Genomic DNA, 350 nt, shown 5'->3' with positions numbered 1-350 from the left:
GGCGGAGCCAGCCGCCGCGCATGCGTGCTGGGCAGAGTCGCGCAGGCGGCGGGTCGGTATCCCGACCGCTCCAGCCCCTGTCGGACACGCGCGCGCTGGTTGAAGCTGCCGGCGGGGGGGTGGGGACCGGGGCCGTGGGGTGCGGGTGCACCGGCCCTGGGCCCGGGCAGCCACAAGGCTGCGGCGCTCTGGGCGCAGGTCTCGTGGCCGCCCCGCCCGGTATGAGAGCAGCACAGAGGAGTCCTGTTACAACGGGCGGGGGGCGGCAGGGGCCCCGGCTCCCCAGCGCGGAGCCTGCTGCGAGGTTTGGCCGCGTCGCTGCAGAGCTGTCAGGGCCGAGCTCCCCGGCC

This window comes from Gavialis gangeticus, unplaced genomic scaffold, assembly GCF_001723915.1.
Source record: "Gavialis gangeticus isolate Ggan-Ray unplaced genomic scaffold, GavGan_comp1, whole genome shotgun sequence".
Lineage (NCBI taxonomy): Eukaryota > Metazoa > Chordata > Crocodylia > Gavialidae > Gavialis > Gavialis gangeticus.
Note: the sequence above shows the minus strand (reverse complement) of the source record.